Source organism: Gossypium hirsutum, chromosome A11 (genome assembly GCF_007990345.1).
Source record: "Gossypium hirsutum isolate 1008001.06 chromosome A11, Gossypium_hirsutum_v2.1, whole genome shotgun sequence".
In the NCBI taxonomy this organism is placed as follows: Eukaryota; Viridiplantae; Streptophyta; class Magnoliopsida; order Malvales; family Malvaceae; genus Gossypium; species Gossypium hirsutum.
This window is the reverse complement of record NC_053434.1, coordinates 109,453,221-109,474,174: the sequence shown is the minus strand read 5'-3', so window position 1 is coordinate 109,474,174 and position 20,954 is coordinate 109,453,221. Positions and strand designations below refer to the sequence as shown.

At 36.3% G+C, this 20,954-nt stretch overlaps 1 non-coding gene across 1 annotated transcript; it reads left to right on the top strand.

Annotated features, from left to right (window-relative positions):
- The first annotated feature begins 5,687 nt into the window (after window positions 1-5,687).
- Window positions 5,688-5,793, top strand: LOC121210405 (small nucleolar RNA R71). Its single transcript, XR_005905518.1, has one exon. It is a non-coding gene; the product is annotated as a small nucleolar RNA R71 (small nucleolar RNA).
- The last annotated feature ends 15,161 nt before the right edge of the window (window positions 5,794-20,954 follow it).

The window sequence follows — 20,954 nt, the reverse complement described above, 5'->3', positions numbered from 1 at the left end:
TGGATTGTACAAGTGTGACTATCCCATGACTTGTGTCCAATCTAGATATTAAGGATAAAAGGATATAATACATGAAAATATTATCACAGAAAGGTTATATCAAATCACGACTTCTTGTAACTTGGGTAGGAATGTTGCATTGCTAGATGTCACTCATTGCTTGTAATGTTAGAAACGTTCTAGTATTAGTACCAACATTACAAGAGCCTACAGGGTCACACCCTATAGTAGAAGAAAACAGAATCAAAATACATTTGGTATTCTATTTATCTATGACATGAATTAAATTAATTGTCGAATTAATTTAATTTGATAGTTAAATATTAAATAAAATATATGTACAAACTTTTTTTACACAAATAGAGAACATAAATAAAATTAATATATGAATTTGATCATACAAAATATTAATTATATATATTACCGAAATTATTAATATAAACAGTTATAATAATTTCAGTCAAAATATAAAAAGACGTGCAAAGTGATTTTTTTTGAAAGAATAATCTCGTTTTTATTTTATGAGATATGATATCAAAGAGAATAAAAAGGAAATGAATCCCTTAGAGTGTTAAGGTTACCAAGAAAAACAAATAAGGTCTAGCAGTCGTCTTTGAATTCTTTCTTAAATTGTTTAAAGAGTTTTTTCTTGTTCGTGGTTGACTGGGTGGACTACATAAAGGTTGGAACGTTATTCGTTGTGGCTTGGAATAGACATCGAATCAACAACATCCTTTTATTGTTTTTCAGTTCAGAATGTGCATCTTCAACCTTATTGCAACCCGTTTCATTCCTCGTACATGGATCCATGGCTGTGGATCGCCAGAATAATTTATCTGCTGTGCCACAGGGTGTACCGATGGTCCCAAAAACTACAAAAGTGCGAATATAGCTAAAACCCAATGAAACTACACAAGGACAAAACATATTGATAGAAAGTATCATAAGAGAGACAGTAGTGTTTGAAGGAATAGTGGATGTAGTCAAAGATTATATATGAGGAATGTTGGGAAATGTACTCATATTGTAGTAAACATGTAATTGTTTTCTATGTATTTGAACGATAAATAAATAAATAAAGTTAATTTCACATTTCACTATTATATCTTTCATGTTTCTGTCCTTCATATTCTGCATACATAGCAAAATTCTGACAAGAAAATATTAGCTCATTGACTGTCTAAGCTCAAACTGATGATAAGTGGCATTGTAAGAATGTTTACATTGAGAGGAATACAACTTACTTCAGTAGATAATCTAAACGAGTTTGTAATCCCGTAAAGGAAACAAAATGAACATTTTATTCAAATACTTAGAAGGATTATTATGACGTCTATAATTCCAATTGGGGAGATGACTTATCTTGTTCATCAGAGCAGTTGACTCCACCGGTAGAGATGAATTAATTTTGAACCCATTTGTGAATTAATTAACTTTTGGCATTCATGGTGTGATTTACCTAAATCCCGAGTTAGCCATTGACTATTCGTATGTAACTCACGTGAGTTACATACGAATAGTCAATGGCTAACTCGGGATTTAGGTAAATCACACCATGAATGCCAAAAGTGAATTAATTCACAAATGGTGTCACTGATGACACTATTCGTCTTTGGTTGTTCCTCTTTTCATTTGTGAATTAATTCACTTGTATATGGCATGGATTTACTAACAACAATGGAATTCATAGCTCGATTAAAGAGTCAACAATATCCTCTTATTGGCATTGTGTGGATTGATAAATATGGAACGTGACCACAAGTTGCTTATTCTTGAACAAGCAGTTTATCATAGTCATTTGTTAACAATGATTATATTAATCATTAAGAATACACATTGGTAACAATGAGATAAAATAGGATTGCATTGAGTGAACGGATTTAACTTATACGAATCAAGATATCATATGAGGGTAAGACACGCATCATGAGGTCATTGGACAAAGTACTTGGATGAATTGCTTTAGTAAAGAGTATACAATAAGGAGTTTTCAATCGTGGTACTTCTTGTGGACTGACTCCATGTTTAAGTAAATTGTGAATTACCAAAACAATGCTTTTAGACATAATTGAAATTACTTGAGCCTAATTGTATATGTCTGATTGGTCCCTCCTCTAGCTCAACAAAAGCTCGATCGAACTGCATTTGAATTAGAAGAGAATTCTACGAATTTGGAAATAATTTAGTTTAGTTAATTTATTTGATGTGGAATTAAACTAAGCAGTCGTGAGAATTATTAAACTATGGAATTTGATTAAAGAATTTTCTTGAAAAATTAATTTGAAAAATCTTAGTGTTTTTTGGGAAAATTAATTTTGATCAAGTAAAATTAAATTAATCAAATTAATTAAAATTAATATAGTATTTTTGAAAATTAATTTTCAAGTAAAAAAATTGGCCCAATAGGTAATTGAACTTGAAAATTGGACCTGAGATTAAAGATTGGGCCCAAGAACCGAAAACCGAGATTGAGATGTAAAAACTAGTCAAATTGGGCCTGATATGTGAAACTGGGCTGATGGTCCAATTGGTGGTAGGACCGAACTGGTCAGGCCATCACGGGCCTGGACCAAATCGGCTCAGGGTGCCGTAAGGGTGTCACACTTGCAATGTCACCATTGGACACGATGGTGCCGACGGTGGCGGCATTTCGATGGCTGACGAGTGGTCCTTCAACGGTTGAGCAGTAGAGGAATTTCACTTCTATAGTTAATGTTTAGTACTTATCCTAATTGTAACACCCCAAACCTGGCCTAGACGTTATGGCTGAATCTGGTAATGTCACATGATAGCGTGTTGAAACTAAGTTGTTACGAGAAAACCGTTTTCATTTGTTTATTATTGTTGATTCCAAAATCACTTACTTATTTAATCAATTGTTTAAAACACAACTCGTCATAGAAGCTTTAGAAATCATTTAATTTATAAAAATTTGAATTAATTAGGCAAATCCGTCCATCTTAGAAAAACCCCTTTTGTTTTAGAGAAAACCACTTGTTTGTTATTAAATCCACAAAAACGGCCTAAAATCTGAAATAAAAGAAAATAGTCCGAAAAGTCCAATTTACATAAAAAATAACCCAGAAAATAATTAAGAAATAAATACCAAAACTGAAATTAAAATGGTTTAATAATACGTGTGGTCATCGTCGAGTCCTCCGCTGTATTGATCCGTCAAGTCTGGGGATTACTTGTGCACATTAAACAGTGAGCGGTGAGTTTACGTAAACTCAGTGTGTAATCCACAGAAAAACAACACAGTAAACAAAGTGCACAGTCAAATACAGGGCCTTAGCCCCTTTGGGTACTAGTAACAGTTTGTGCCTTAGCCCATCTCAGTATAATATCAAATATGCAGTAGGGCCTTACCCCATCACAGTATCAGTATGCATTAGGGCCTTAGCCCATCACAGTATCAGTATGCATTATTCAGTAACAAGGTCCTGCCCAACCAGCCTCTACAGACCATCTCCGTCCAACCTACACTCTATGTGAGGATTAAATCAACCCACCCATCCCTACACTCCAGGTAGTACCGAATGCGGCATAAACAATAATTTGCAGCTGAGCTACCAGTGTATTAGGCTTAAGAGCCTTTCAGTACACTTCTTCGCAATAGTGTTACCCCAACCCCATACAATACAACATGCAATAGAATGTCATGCTATCATAGATCTATCAAATACACATACAATTCAGTATACATGCTTACATATATAATATGCTCAGTACATAGTTCATATAGCCAATTTCAAACAGATAAGGGTCTAAGTAGTGCTTACCGATCGTACGAAAGGTTTACAATCGACTTGGGCCACCCGTGCCCTTTTAACAGTCATTTTAGTAAAAATGGGCCCACATGCCCATGTGGCCTGCGCGTGAGGGCCTACACGGCCTAAATTTCCCTTGGCCGTGTGGATCACACGGCCTGGCCCAAAAATTCCACACGCCCGTATGGGCCCACACACTTGTGTGGCCTACACGGCTCAAATCAATCCAACCCGTGTGTCGCACATGGCCTATATGGCTATCACACAGTCGTGTCATATATGCATGACCTGTCCTCGTCGATCACACGCCCGTGTCTACCACATGGCCTACCCCACGGGTGACCACACGCCGGTGTGGCGTCGACTGTGAGGTTTTCATCTTTTTTCGAAACATCATTTTCTGCGTTTTTGAGTGCATACCTGGTATCAATTTGTTGCAAAAACACTCCCGAGCACTCCAGAACCTATATTCGACCAACCAAAGCCCAATTTCAGTCACTTAAACCGATACTACACCAAATTATTAAGAAGAGGTATTCCCAAATATTCCAACAACTCTTACCTTGAATGCACAATAACGAAATCGCACCTCCTCGATACCGATTGAAACCCTACAGCCGCTGAAGAGTCTTTGAAGCACAAAACCACTCTATTAATCATTGATTCAAGAATTCCGAAACTATAACACGCTTACCCCAACTTACCGAAGTAGATGAACTCAGAGTTGGCTCCCACGATGATGATTTGCAAAAATACAAAAACAAAAAGAGTAGGGAAAGGAGAAAATAATTTTCGACTATAGAGTAAAAGATGGATGAAAAAGAAAATTGACAGAGCAGGGGAATAGACGTCAATTACAAAGAGGATTTTTGGGGAAAACTAATTCACTCAATCCATTACCCACCCTCCTTTAAAATTTTGACTGCGTTCGGCATCTGTAAAAGAGCTTCAATAAACGGTGAGTTAATATGTAATTTCTTTAGAAGTTTAAGGAATTTACCGAATTATTCGTTTGAGTGGTCTTTCCTTGTTGCATTAGGGTATGGTACACGTGGTTTGTACTCTTTACTTACCAGTTTTTGGTCATTGTGGTCCACCTCACCTTTACCTTTACTTACCATAATTTCTTGCCTCGGTTCTGGTTCAGGTGCAACTAACCCTTCCTCATCTTGAATGGTAATCGTATTGAGCTGCTCTCTTGGGTTAGATTCAGTGTTACTCAGTAAGCTACCTTGTGGCCGTTCAGATATTAATTTAGCGAGATGGCCTATCTGAGTTTCGAGCCCTTGGATCGACGCTTGTTGATTCTTAAGTGTTGTCTCAGTATTCTAAAAACTAGTTTCTGACACCGAGATGAATTTTGTTAGCATCTCCACAAGGTTCAGTTTTTTCTCTTGTTCGTAAGGTGGTTGTTGGAAGCCTGGAGGTGGTGGTGGTCTCTGATTCCCTTGGCCTCCCCATAAGAAAGTTGGGTGCTTCCTCCATCCTGCATTGTAAGTGTTGCTGTAGGAATTATTTTGAGGTCGAGGGTTATTACCCATATAATTTAATTGCTCGTTTTCCATGTTGTGGCCATAAGGTGGGTATTCTGAATTGCTCGTTCCTCCTTCACTTGCATTGCATTGCATTACTAGGTGAACCTGTGAAGAACCAAGAAAATCGTCAATTTTTCGATTCAAAAGTTCTAACTGATTAGAGAGCATGGTGACCGAATCGACGTTAAAAACTCTGGTTGCTTTCGTTGGCTTTGTACTCATCACTTGCCACTAATAATTATTTAGTAACATCTTTTCTATAAATTCATAAGCATCCTCAGGTGTCTTATTATTGATAGTCCCACCAGTGGCTGCGTCAACCATCTGTCTAGATGAAGGATTCAAGCCATTGTGAAAAGTTTGAACCTGTAGCCAGAGTGGTAACCCATGGTGAGGGCACCTTCTCAACAGGTCCTTGTATCTCTCCCATGCATCATATAGTGTTTCTAAATCCATCTGTACAAAAGAAGAGATATCATTATTAATTTAGCCATTTTAGCCGGCGGAAAATATTTTAATAAAAACTTCTCGGTCATTTGTTCCCAAGTAGTGATTGACCTTCGTGGTAACAAGTTCAACCACTGTTTAGCCTTATTCCTTAATGAGAAGGGAAATAACCAAAGACAAATGGCATCATCAGAAATGCCATTGATTTTAAATGTGTCACAAAACTCCAGAAAATTTGTCAAGTGATTGTTTGGATCCTCATCCTGCAAACCATCAAACTAAACAAATTGCAGTATCATTTGAATCGTGTTAGGTTTCAGTTTAAAACTATTTGCAACAATAGCAGGCCTAACTATACTTGACTCAGTTCCTGTTAAATTAGGTTTAGCATAATCATACATAGTGCGTGGAGCATGATTCTAATTTACTGGATCAGCAACAATCGCAGGAGGTAACGGATTTTCCTGATTTTTAGCCATCACCTTGGTTGTGGTTTGAATATCGTCCTCTTGCTCTTCCTCTGTGTATCTTAAGCTTCACCTTATTTCTCTTCGGTTTCTGCGAGCTGTACGATCGATCTCACTATCAAAAAGTAATGGTCCCGATGGGTTTCTTCTAGTCATACACTATAAAAAACCTGCTAGAAGAAAATAAACAAAAAATTAGAAAAGAAAATAAAAATTTAAATTGCAATAAATAAAATGGCTAAAGTAATAAAAATCGATTGTTCCTAACGTCTTAAGTTCCCCAGCAACGGTGCCAAAAACTTTCACGATAGGATTTTAAAAATTTATAATTAATCGTTCTTGAAACTAACTATTATCACGATGAAGGCAAGTGTACCTATCGAACAGTAGTAAAGCTTTAGCAAGACCGGATTGTCGAACCCAAAGGAACCAAGAGTACTAGTAATTACTTTCTTTTAATTATCTAGCCTAAAAATTAAGGAGTTCGTTTATCTAAACTAATTAACTAAACTAAGGGTGCACAGAGAGAAAATTGGGGAAAAGCTTTTGGGAAAACTTGATAGATTAAGACAATACCCAAGGTAAAATCCACCTAGACTTCACTTGTTATTTAACTCTGAATCAGACGATTTATTCATTTGACTTGATCTGTAGAAATCCCTAAGTTATATTATTATCTCTCTCGAGACTAATAATGTCCAACCCTAGGTTGATTAATTGAAATCTTTTTCTAATTAACACCCTAGTGTTGCATTAACTCGATCTATGAACTCCCTTATTAGGTTTCACCCTAATTCGGCAAAATCTTGTCACCCTATCTCTAGGTGTGCAATCAACTCCACTTAATTACGACAAATTTGATCTTAGACAGGGACTTTTACTCCCCTGAATAAGTGCATTAACTTGAATCAATATCTTGGAATATTAAAACAAGAATTAAGAACACATAAATAAGAACAAGTCAAATATTTATCATACAATTCAGATAATAATAACAAGATCCATCCTATGTTTCATTCCCTTTAGGTATTTAGAGGGTTTAGTTCATAATTAGGAAAGAAAATATCTCAAAAGAATAAAGATAGCAAAACATAAAGAAAACCCAAAACTCCTGAAGGGAATTGAAGGGAGATCTCTAGTCTTGACAATGAATCCAGTTTCTGAGATGGATCAATCGGCTTTCCTTAAGTAATTCCTTACCTCCTACTCTGTGTGTCTCCTCTAAGTTCCTCATCAAGTGTTTAAATAGGCTTTAGAATGCCTAAGAGCACTCAAAAATGGCCTTTTCCAAATAGGACTATACTTGGGGTCGACAGGGACACGCCCGTGTGACACGCCCATGTGTGATTGCTTCAGACCGTGGTCAAAGCTGTTAAATAGGCATGGGCGTGTGGTCTACCCGTGTGAGTCGTGCTTCAATTTTGCCAGATGGACCCAGCCGTGTGGCCTACCTGTGTCAGGAAGTTCAAGCCGTGTTGATCTCCCATATTGGCCCATTTTCTCCATTTTTGGCCCGTTTCTCGCTCTTTTTACTCTCCTATGCTCACCTAAGTATAAAACATAAAATTAAAGGAGTAGGAGCATCGAATTCACCAAATCTAAGGAGAAATCATCCATAAATGTGCTAAGCATGGGATAAAAATATGTATAAATTACGGTTTATCAAGTTGAGAGTTTGGAGGTTTACCATGAGAGTATTTGTGTTGTTAGCTGAAACTTTATGAGAGAAAATGAGTTATGGTTGTTAAGTAAACTACTTCTGTGGAGTGGTGTTCATGAAAAACACCTAAAATGGACTATTTTGTGAAGTTGTTAAATGGATGGTAATTGTGTGAAATATTTAAAATTTTGAGATGTTATAGGTATAAAAAGTATTCGACTAAGCTTGGTTAATGAGGAAATTCGATAAAAATTGATTTACGAGCCTAAGGGTAAAAACGTAATTTATGAAAGTCTAGGGGCAAAATGGTTATTTTGCCAAAATATGAATTATGAAATGCACTGATTAATATGATGATTAAATTAGTTAATTTTTATCATTTTAGATCAAGAAATACGAAATCTGGACCTAGATCGGGGAAAGGCCAAGCTAGTAGACTAAATCCAATTAGTCGTCCACTTTTTGTATATTGAGGTAAGTTGCACGTAAGTAAGGAAACTTTATCGTTAATATGTGTTGAATGATTAATTTTGTGTAATATGGTTGAAATTGCTTATGAATAATGCATGATGAAATTTAATGTAGTAGAGTCCTGATTAAACCTAGGAATAGACTGGATATCCATGCCATGACATTTGGGTGATATGTGTGCTAGTGTAAGGCCATGTCTGTGACATGGCATCGGCCACGATATGAGAGCCAGTGTAAGACCATGTTTGGAACATGGCATCGGTATTGATATGTGTGCTAGTGTAAGACCACGTTTGGGACATGGCATCGACCATTTTACGAGAGCCAATGTAAGACCATGTCTGGGACATGGCATCGGCCTCGGCATGTGAGCCAGTGTAAGACCATGTTTGGGACATGGCATCAGTAATTTACCCTCTTGTATGAGGCTTATCGGATATCCTTTAGTATTCCAAAAGGTTTCATAGGTTATTTTTTAGGCTTATTATAAAGATATGGAATGATATAATCATGTTGTGAGTGGTACAGGTTTTTATTAGAAAATCATGAGATATGAGTCTAGTTATGATGCCTTAATGGTAAGAATAACATAAGTAAGTTCTATCTATGAAAATGATTTTGGGATGATTTTGAAATCTTTGGCTTATTTGTAATGTATAAGTATGTGGTGATATCTACCTCTGTGCACTCAAGAATGTTGTGTTGGTGTATGACATGCTATGTGTTTAAATATGTGTGGTTGACGTTGTTACATATTTACATGCAACTTGCTAAGCTTTATGATTACTCCCTCTCATTTCCATTTCCTTAAAGTGCCGCTAAGTTAATATCGAGAATTAAGGGACATTGGAGGCATCGATCACACTATCACCTGAAGCTTTTAGTATAGCTAGTTTAAATGTTTTGAGTGTGGCATGTATAGGGGCTTGATCTTTTGTTTAGTGTCATGTTAGTTTAGCCACAAGTGTTGGCTCATAAGGATGTGATATTCATTTTGTATAGGCCATTAATGTTGGCTAATATTGATTATTAATGCATTTGATGAAAATTCTCATGGTTGTGGTTGTTTTGGTTATATGTGTTATGCTTGGACTGGTTTTAGTTGCTATTGTGTAGGTTGGTGCAAGAAAGGGTGACAAAAAGGCTTGGTAATAGCCTTGTTTTTTTCCACACGGGCAGACATACGAACTTGTGTCTAGACCGCGTGTGACATACGGCTTTCCCCATGGATGTAGGGTAAGGTCGTGTGTCCCCTGCACCTAAAGTTAGTAAAACAGAATGCCCAGCAGTAACCACCGGGTGAAGACATGGCCATGTGTCCTAACCGTGTAGAGGACACAGCTTAGCACACGGGCGTGTACCATGACTGTGTGCCCTTAAAGGGCTGTTGATGTCAGAAACAGAATGTCAAGGTTTTTGCACATGGGCTGAGACACGGGGCGTGTCCTGGCCGTGTGGGGGACACAGGCATGTGCCAAGCCATGTGAAAACCTCTGTAGGTTCGAATCAAGAAATAAATTAGTGCAGGCTAGGGACACGGGTGTGTCCCGATATGTTCAGGCCGTGTGAGTCACACTTGGCCTTCAACATGGCCATGTTAAAAAGACATACGGGCATGTTGCCCTTCTACACGGGTGTGTGCCCTTGTCTGCTTGAAATTTTATAAAGTTTTCTAGAGTGCACAGATTAGTCCCGAATCAATTCCAAAGTGTATTCGGGGCCACGTAGGCCAATAGTAGGGACATTATGGTATTGTGAAAATTTTTAAATTGGAGCGAAATTTCATAACTAGGAAATGTATGTTTGTATGTGTTTAAGTCCTGTAACACCTCATATCCTGTTCTGACATCGAACTCGGGTAGGGGTGTTATATTTAGTGGTATCAGAGCTATGGTTTAGTCGATTCTTGGACTAACCTAGCATGAGTACGAGTCTACCTATACATGCCATAAATATATTGTGATAGTGTGATGACCCCTGACAAATTTAAATTGTGCATTCATATAGTAAATAGATTCTGACGGAGCAATGGCGGATGATGTAAAGAGTAACGCGTAGGCTACCGCTGAAGGGAATGCGCCAGTAGAGAGTGAGTCCGTGACAATGAGTCAGGGCAGAGGGGCTAGAGAAGCCTACATCCATATGATGGATGCCTGGTATTCAGAGTTTATTCGTGAAAATCCAAACACTCCACCTCCCCCACCCCCTCCAATCCCTCAACCTAACCCCATAGCGCCCCAAAGGGTAGAGATGTTAAGAAGGGAGAAACCTCTAGTTGACAGAATTAGGAAGTAGAGAGCCGACGAATTTAGGGCGAATATAGATGACAACCCAGCGAGGGTAGAGTTCTGGCTAGAAAATACTATTAGGGTATTCGATGAGTTGTCTTGCACACCTGAGAAGTGCATGAAGTGTGTTGTGCCACTCCTGCGAGACTCGGCCTACCAATGGTGGAACACCCTTGTGTTAGTTGTACCAAGGGAAAGAATTACATGGGAGTTCTTCTAAGAGGAATTTCGAAATAAGTATATTAGTTAGAGGTTTATAGATCAAAAAGGGAAGGAATTTCTGGAATTGAAGCAAGGCCGAATAAAAGTAACAAAATATGAGCGTGAGTTCGTAAGGCTCAGCAAATATGCTAAGGAGTGCGTATCCACCAAAGCCATCATATGCAAGAGATTTGAGGACGGATTGAATGAAGACATCTGATTATTAGTTGCCATCTCAGAGTTAAGGGAGTTTGTGATGTTGGTTGAAAGAGCTTGAAAGGCAGAAGAATTGACCAAAGAAAAGAGAAAAGCTGATATCAAGTCTCGTGACTCAAAGAAAAGATAGATGGGGCAATCATATCAGTCATCATCTAAGAGATTGAGAAAGTTCACTACTCGATCAAATGCTTCAGTGGGATTCTCGAGTAGAAATAAGAGTAAGCAGTACATGGCGTCTAAGGCTCAAACCATTTCTATCGCGATTGTTGGTAATGCTCGACCGAACAGACCAGAATGTTCACAGTGCGGTAGATGCCATTTTGGTGAGTGCTGTGGAAATGAAAAAGGTTATTTCAAATGTGGGCCGCTAGACCATTTCATTCGAAACTATCCTGAAATGGGTGAGAAAGATGAAAAGCAAGATTTGAGAGCAAGTAATGCTCCTTCGAGAGCTAGACCACAGAAGAACCCGAGAAGAGGGACTAGCAGTAGAGGTGCACTTAAAGATTCCACCGTGAAGTCCGAGGGCTGAGCGCCGGCAAGGACTTATGCCATTCGCGCTCGCGAAGAGGCATCATCACCTGATGTGATTATGGGTACTTTCTCCCTTCATGATATTTATGTTGTTGCTTTGATAGAAGGGTCTACCCATTCGTATACTTGTGTGAAACTAGTGTCTAGCATGAATATGCCTGTCAAGTCTACAAAATTTGTGGTAAAGGTGTCAAGCCTATTAGGCAAGCATGTATTAGTTGACCAAGTATGTAGAAATTGTCCTTTGACAATTAGAGGTCATTGTTTTTCGGCTAACCTCATGTTATTGCCATTTGATGAATTTGACGTTATCCTTTGTATGGATTGGTTGTCTACCCATGATGTCATAGTAAATTGTGGGTAGAAATTCATTGAACTGAAATGTGAAAATGGGGATATTCTTCGGGTTTAATGAGGTGAACTGGATAGCTTACTTGTAGTGATTTCTACTATGACTGCTGAGAAATATATGAGAAAAGGGTATAAGTCTTATCTTGCATTTGTGTTGAATACCCAAGTGACGGAAGTGAAGATCGAGTCAGTGTCAGTGTCAGTGGTATCTGAATTTCAGTATATATTTCTAAAAGAGTTACCCGAATTGCCTCCAATTAGGGAAGTCAAATTTGGTATCGAGTTAGTCCTTTGTACTGCACCTATGTTGATTACCTCATATAGGATGGCACCGTTGGAGTTAAAAGAGTTGAAGGCTCATCTATAAGAGTTAACGGATAAGGGTTTTGCGAGACTGAGCTATTCTCCATGGAGTGCTCTGGTACTTTTTGTGAAAAAGAAAGACGGGTCGATGAGGTTATGTATAGACTACAGACAGCTCAATAAGGTGATGGTGAAGAGTAAGTATCCCTTGTCAAGGATCGATGATTTTTTTGATCAATTAAAGGGAGCCATAGTGTTTTGTAATATAGACTTGAGATCCAGTTATTACCAGCTAAGAGTTAAGGAGCAAGATCTGCCGAAAACTGCGTTTCGGACGAGATATGGGCATTATGAGTTCCTTGTCATGCCCTTTGGCTTAACAAATACTCCTGCCGTGTTTATGGATTTAATGAACCGTATTTTCCAACTAAAATTGGATAAGTTCATTGTTGTTTTTATAGATGATATATTGATCTATATTCGTGATTAGAGTGAACACGTGGAGCATTTGAGAACTATTTTGCAGAATTTAAGAGATAAGCAGTTGTATGCCAAGTTTAGTAAAAGTGAGTTTTGGCTCCGAGAGGTCAGATTCTTAGTACACATCATGTCGGGTGATGGAATTAGAGTTGAACTGAGTAAGGTCTCACCTATTGTTTAGTGGAAACTTCCGAGAAACGTATCAGAGATTAAGAGCTTTCTAGGCTTAGTGGGTTACTATAGATGATTCGTTAAAGGGTTCTCTATGATTGCTACTCTGATAGCGAGGTTACTACAGAAAGATGTCAAGTTCGATTGGACGGAAAAATGCCAACAGATTTTGAGAAACTTAAGATTTTGTTAACTGAAGCCCTAATTTTAGTGCAACCGAAATTGGGAAAAGAATTCGTAGTATATAGTGATGCATCCTTGAATGGATTAAGATGCCTCGAGACAGCTGAAGTCGCATGAGAAAAATTATCTAACACAAGACTTAGAGTTAGTAGCCATAGTGTTCACACTGAAGATTTGGAGACACCACTTGTATGGCGAGAAATGTCTGGTATTCACCGACTCTAAAAGCCTAAAATACTTGATGACTCAAAAGGATTTGAATCTACGGTAACAAAGGTGTCTGGAGTTGATTAAATATTACGAGTTAATAATTGACTATCACCCGGGAAAGGCGAACATGGTCGCAGATGCATTAAGTAGGAAATCATTATTTGCCTTGATAGCTATGAACACTCAGTTGTCTGTAATCGAGGATGGTTCGATTCTAGCAGAGTTGAGAGCTAGACCTATGTTTCTTCAAGATATTTGTGAAGCTCAGAAGAGTGAAAAAGATTTGCAAGCCAAGATGACTTAGTGTGAGACAGTTGACGAATTAGATTTTCGGATTAGTACCAATGGTTGTTTGATGTTTCGAGATAGGGTTTGTGTACCTAGAGATAATGAACTTATTGGGAAAATTCTTCACGAGGCACATAGTAGTTGCATGTCAATCCATCCGGGTAGTACCAAGATGTAGAATGACTTGAAAAGATTGTATTGCTGGCCGGGTATGAAAAGAGACATCCAAGAGTTTGTGTCAAAATGTTTAATTTGTCAACAAGTGAAAGCCGAGCACCAAGTACATTCAGGTTTACTTCAGTCTGTAATGGTTCCCGAGTAGAAATGGGATCGAATTACCATGGATTTTGTGACAGGATTGTCGTTATCACCAAGAAAGAAAGATATTGTTTGGGTCATAGTTGATCGACTAACGAAATCAGCTCACTTTATTCTTGTGTGTACCGACTACTCGTTTGACAAGCTAGCCGAGTTGTATGTTTTTGAAATTGTGAGACTTCATGGAGTACCCTTGTCGATTATTTCGTATAGAGATCTGAGGTTTACTTCGCGGTTTTGGAAAGAGTTACAAGTAGCTTTGGGGACAAAGTTAAATTTTAACACGGCTTTTCATCTGTAAACTGATGGCCAGTTGGAAAGAGTAATTCAGATTCTTGAAGACATGTTGCGATGTTGTGTCTTGAATTCCAAGGCAGTTGGGAAAGGTATCTACCGCTGGTAGAGTTTGCCTACAACAATAGCTATCAGTCAAGCTTGAGAATGGTGCCTTATGAGGCTCTATATGGGCGTAATTGCCAAACACCCTTGTTTTGGATTGAACTTAGTGAAAATTAGATTCACGAGGTCGACTTAATCAAAGAGACCAAAGAGAAAGTTAAGGGAATTCGTGATTGTTTGAAGGCCGCTTCAGATAGACAGTAATGCTACGCGAATTTCAAACGAAAGGAAATTGAGTTTCAAGTCGATGATAAGGTGTTTTTGAAAGTATCCCCGTGGAAGAAAGTCCTCAGATTTGGTAAGAAAGGAAAATTAAGTCCACGTTTTATTGGACCTTATGAAATTAAGTCCACGTTTTATTAGACCTTATGAGGTGACAGAGAGAATTGGACCAGTAGCTTATCGACTAGCCTTGCCATTCGAGTTAGAGAAGATCCACAATGTTTTCCATGTATCGATGTTGCGTCATTACCATTCTAACCCTTCGCACGTTCTTTCGCCAACAGAGATTGAGATTCGATCAGACACGACTTATGATGAAGAGCCGGTTAAGCAATTGATAAATAAAAGTATAGCACTTGTGAAAGTACTATGGCATCGACATGGGATTGAAGAGATCACATAGGAATCCGAGGAGACTATGAGAGATCAATACCCTAACTTTTTCACAGCCCGATTTTGGGCCTTGGTAAATAGCCTTGTTTTTGTCCACACAGACAGACACACGGACATATGTCTAGATCGTGTGTGACACACGGCTTGCCCCATGGACGTGTGGTAAGGCTGTGTGTCCCCTGCACCTAAATTTGGCAAAAAAAATGCCCAGTAGTAACCACACAGGCAGAGACATGGCCGTGTGTCCAAACCATGTGGAGGACACGGCCTAGTACACGGGCATGTACCATGGCCATGTGCGTCTAAAGGGCTGCTGACGTCAGAAACAGAATGTCAAGGTTTTTGCACACGGGCTGAGACACAGAAGTGTCCCGGCCGTGTGGGGGACACGGGTCATGGACACGGGCGTGTGCCAAGCCGTGTGAAAACCCTTATAGGTTCGAATTGAGAAATAAATTCGTACGGGCTAGGGACACAGGCGTGTCCCGATATGTTCAAGCCGTGTGAGTCACACGGGCCTTCAACATGGCCATGTTAAGAAGACACAAGGGCGTGTTGCCCTTCCACATAGGCGTGTTCCCCTGTCTACTTAAAATTTTACAAAGTTTTCTAGAGTGCATAGATTAGTCCTGAATCAATTCCAAAGTGTGTTCGGGGCCTCGTAGGCCTATAGTAGGGACATTAAAATATTGTGAAAAGTTTTAAATTGGAACGAAATTTTATAACTAGGAAATGTATGTTTTTATGTGTTTAAGTCCGGTAACACCTCGTATCTTATTCTGGCGTCGAACTTGTAACACCCCTAACCTATATCCATCGCCGGACTAGGGTTAAGAGGCATTACCGGACATATCAGAATATTTAGCAATCAAAAGTTATACATCATCATTTCATAATGAAAAATCAACATAAAGTCTATTATTTTAGGTCAACGAGACCTTAAACATGCATTAGGAAGGGGTCGGGACTAAACCAAACACATACAAAATTTTTCAAAAACTTAACAATTTCTAAGTTACAAAGATCACACACTCATGTGAACAGGTCATGTGCCTCACACGGCATTAGACATGCCCGTGTGTTTAGACCGTGGAAAAACATGGCATACATACTGACTTATCCAAACAGCCACAAGACACGCCCGTGTGTCTAACCCGTGGTCGAAACTGACTTGGCCACACGGTCTGGTAGACGCCCGTGTGTGTGCAACCGTGTGATCTACGCAGGCTCATTTCAAAATAGTCTTCGAGCTAGATGGTAGAGACACACGCCCGTGTAGGCAAAAATAGGCCATTTACAAGGCCAATATGCCACCCATTTGGGTCCTCCCTACATTCCATTATCAAGCATCATATATGCAACATTTTCAGCCAAATTCAGCTCCAAACATTTATCAATCAATCCATAATATCATCAACCAATTTTATGCTCATTCTCTATACCAAAACATACCAAAATCATAAGCCAAGTTCATTCAATCAACATCACCAACATCTCAATTTCTTATCCATCTTCATGCCGGACTTATACCAAATTTAATAGTTAAGCACATACCAAATTGACCATTTCATTTAGTCATTCATATGCATCAAATCATACCATTTTCTCATCACATAAACCATAACAAAACCAAACCATATTCACATCCATTATCAGGCCATATCACTTGGCAAAACATATATTTACATCTCAAACCATATTCACATACTTATAGCCTATACATGCCACATAACCAAATTTCAGAATATTATTTACCGAAATGATAACCGAATAGTGTGATGACGTCTCCATCGACTTCCAACCCGAGCAGATCTCTGAAAATCTATAAACATAGAAAAAACACACAGAGTAAGCTTTGAAAGCTTAGTAAGCCATAAGCAAATAAATCATTTCAATGATATTTATAATCCAATATCACTAAACCAAAATTAACAAATCTCAATCACATATACCTTCATTATACTCGTAAATTCATGTAACCATATTAAATAATTCACTTAACTTATTTATCAATGAACGTATAACCATGCTTTCAAATTCGATTAACAATCGTTAACTTAATCATATAAGTCAAGCTCGTACATATTCATTTCATCGCCAACCAAACCATGGTCATTTATTACAAATCATACATAAAGTTATATCAACTTCTTTATAGACACTTCCAAACTTGAACATCTATAACTTCCTTGTTCACATAAACCAAGTTCGCATACATGAATCATATAACCAATTCAACCATTTTAATTTCATTATCAGTTCAAGTTTTTGAACCAAGCAATCATACATCAAAGCCATGTTTCATGTTTCGTAAATCTCATATCTGAAACATAACACCATAATTTCATATACCGAGTGCATATAACACATCATATTACTCATCCTTATTCAAAACCATATCTTACTCTCATTTCACAACTTTAATCTTATAAACAGCATTAATAATGCTATTCAATCCAACTCATTTCACCATTCATTTACATAATTTTTCATCTACTTCATACTTAACATAATCAACCACATAGGTTCTGTACATACCTGTACCATTACGTTCTTATTTATCCCATTTATCACTTCAATGCTTGAAACACTAATTCATTCGATCACCCTTGAACATTCAACGAACTCGCACACTTAGTGCCAATTAATTAGTCGAAGCTATAATTATATCGATCACTTAATGTCTTTACATTAAATTGAACTTATATCAGTATCGCACACATAGTGCCATTTACTCAGCCAATTTTGTTATAATCTCGCACACTCAGTGCCATTTTAATAGCCGTAGCTAATTCATTTATCGCACACGTAATGCCTCAAATTCAATTCACATTTTGCATACTTCAACTTCACAATCATATTCCTTTACAACTTAATTCAGCACATATAATGCACATACATTTCAATTTAATAACATTTATTTACTTATGAACTTACCTCGTACTAACATGAATGGACCGGAATGACTATTCGATAATTTTTTACTTTCCCCGATCAAAATCTGATTTTCTAATTTCTTGATCTAATTCAATACAAATTCAAATTATTTAATCATATATTCAATCAAGTTCATCTAAAAACACATAAAGGGGCTAATTACACTTTTTCCCCTGACATTTCATATTTTTCGTAATTTAGTCTCTATTTCACAAAACACAAAATATTCAAAATTTGACCACACCCATGCTTGGCCAAATTTCACTAAGGTCCTTAGCAGCCCATTTCTTTCATTTATTTTATATTTTGACCCCAAAATTTACAAATTTCTCAATTTAGTCCTTAATAGGCATTTTTACTAAAAATTACTTAATTAAATATGAAAATCTATTAACACATATTTATTTTTCATCATCAAACACAAAAATCATCAAGCTTTCAACAATGGAAAAACACACAATCATCATCAAATTCAAAAATTCAAGCATGGGCTAGCTAATACTCAAAGCAACGATCTCAAAAACGTAAAAATTATCAAAAACGAATAAAAATAACATACCTAATTGATCTTCAAAGTGCTAAATGCTAAAAACCTAAAATGGTTTTTCTTTCTTCAATATTTGCTTGTACCAAATGTTTTTGCATGCTTCCACTTTGTTTTCTTTATTTAATATCCATTATTAATTATTTTACTATTTTATTCATGGCATATATCATTAAAATTTAACTACTACAATACCTTTCACATATAGAATGTAACTTTTACATTTTCTGCGATTTAGTCCTTTTTTTCTAAATTAAGCACACAAATGATAAAATTTTTGTACAAAACTTTCACACATATCAATTCACATCTTTAAGTACATAATGTAATATTAAAATATTTTTCTGACTAGGATTCGTGGTCCCAAAAATATTGTTCCGACTAGGGTCTAAACCGGGCTATTACAGAACTCAGTAGGGGTGTTACAAATACCCTTGAAGAAACAACCAATCAAAGCATAGATATAACTTAGCTAAGTAGCTCATTCATCAATCAACCAATAAAACAATTCAACACATGATTAAACTTAAATTCCATACAAGCATTTTAAAACACATAGTAGGCATAAAATATAAAAGATAAGGTTGAGAAAATGTACATTAATAGACAAACATCCAATGAAGCGTAAACGTTTAATACATATCCATCCACGATGTTCTAGAAAAAAAGAAGAAATAAAAATACTTCAACAAAAATAAAAAGAAAAGAAAAAAATGAAATCCTAAACTAAGAACTATGAAACTGAGAAAATGTTTGGCCAACAAAATCTTAAATCAAAAGCTTATAAAGTAGTATTTATTGTAACGACCTAGTTTCCGGTGGTGTAAAAAATTATGGTTTTGAAATGTCATTTTCACAAAACTTGTTTTTGGATATTAATATTTAATAGTTATGAGACTAATATAGAAACATATTAAAGTTGGTCTAGTAATTTTGTTTAATTGATAGAAAATTAAAGCACAAGTGCATCGATTCTAAAGTCAGTGATTTTAAAATTTGAGGTATCGGGACCTCGTTTTCGTAAACTTAACTCATAAATATTTTTATAATATTTACGGGGTTAATTTGTAGGCAAATTGAATCTTGGTTAGGTAATTTCGTTTATATAATATTTAATTAAAATATAGGGACCAAATTGCATAAGAGGTAAAAATGCCAGTTATAAAAGAATTATAATTAGAAATAAATAAGAAGGACTAAAGTGGCAATTAACCACTAAAGTGGTTCGTGTCGTTAGGTGGTGAATGTTGTAATATATGTATATAATAAGAATAAGAATAAGAATAAGAAAGAAAGAAATAGTTAAATGAGTGGTGGTGGGTGGAAAGAAACATTTTGTTCCTTCCATCCCGCAGATCGTCCAAACAGAGGGAAAGAAAAAAAATTGGAGAAGGATGTTCAAAGCTTCAATTGGCATGTTTAATTTAGTCTGTTTCTTGTAATTTTTATATTTTTAGAATCCCAATACTATAAGTTAGCTGATCCATGTTGTAAATTTTGTTATTATTAAAATTTGAGGATATTACTTTAGTTGAATGTTTTAAGTTCTGATGTTAAATGGTTAATTCTTAAGCTTAGATTTGTAAAAAAAAAGAAGACTAATTTGTAAAGTTTAATTGTTAGTTTTGAACATAGGGACCAAAGTGTAAATATTTTAAAATTAGTATGAATTTTCTGTAATTATTGTTTGTAGGGCTGTAATAGGATGTATTTGAAATCTTTTAAAAAATTTTGGTGCTCAAATTTGAAAGATATAATCATTTTGGTTTTAAGGAATAAATTGAATAAAATGAAAAAAATTAGAGAACATTGAAAAAAATATTTGAATTAATATATAATTATAATAGGGTATTTTGGAGATGTTTAAAATTAATAAATTGAAATAAATTATATTATAGATAGAGATTTGAGCTAATCGGGGGATAATTGAGGAAAAGTCAATTTTTGGCGGATGAGGCCTCAACATTTTGTGTGTGTCAAGTAAGTTCTTATGGAAATTACTAAGATAATTCATGTTATATTTGTATTTCTATAAATTGAATCATTATATTCGTTACATATTTAATTTATTTTGTAAAGTACGACACCAAGGTAAACTGAAAATGATTATTTAAGTTTAAAATGCTATGTTTGAGATTGATTATTGAACTAGATGACTAATTTGAACAAAAATAAGAATTTGTGTAACTTAATGGTTATATGTTTTGACATTGAATTTGGTTGGAATGTAGTATGTAATATAATGAAATGAGAAAAACTTAATCAAATCATGGAAGAGCAAAATGTTTCACTAAACACTTTATGGATATCAATGGTAGTACGACTTTGAAAATTCACCAAAAATTGTAGGAATCGAGTTAGAGGTTTAATAAAATATGAAACTAAATATTATCGAGTCTAATTTTGCATAAAAGCAACGGTGAAAGCAATGAAATTTTAGATTATAACATATAATACATTTTATGAGGCAATATCAAAATCATTATAAATTGTACAAAAATGTTTAGGAGATGATATTTATATGCCTAAAATCCTAATGAGTCTATTTTCAAATGAAACAAAC